We start from the raw sequence: 464 nt of genomic DNA on the forward strand, positions 1-464 counted from the left end.
GAAGATCCTGGGGATCCGAGGAGGGGCCGCTGCCGGGGTCTGCCCAGATCCGGGAAGGGGGCTGCGTGGGGGTCCGAAGAGATCCGGGGAGAAGACGGTCGGGGTCCCGCAGACCGAGGGAATCTGAAAAGAAAGGGGCGTTGCAAGAGAGGATCTGGGAGGGGGCAGTGTGGAAGGGTCCCAAGTTCCGCGGAGATCTGGGGATGGGGCGGTGCCAAGGTACGCGGAGATCCGGGGAGGGGGCCAGGTTGGAGGCTGGAGTCCGAGGGGTATGGAAAGGGAGGGGCCGGAGTCAGAGTGTGTCAGGAGGGCGGAGGCCAGCGGGGTCCTAGGAGCTGGGGCTGAGGCCGGGGTTGGAGGATTGGGAGAGAGGGTGTCGGGAGTCGTCGGAGTGGGTGGAGGTGAAGGTAGAGTTCAGCTGCTGAACAACCGGATGGCCCCTTGGGGCCTTCATATCTACATCC

The sequence above is a fragment of the Suricata suricatta genome, chromosome 7 (genome assembly GCF_006229205.1).
Source record: "Suricata suricatta isolate VVHF042 chromosome 7, meerkat_22Aug2017_6uvM2_HiC, whole genome shotgun sequence".
In the NCBI taxonomy this organism is placed as follows: domain Eukaryota; kingdom Metazoa; phylum Chordata; class Mammalia; order Carnivora; family Herpestidae; genus Suricata; species Suricata suricatta.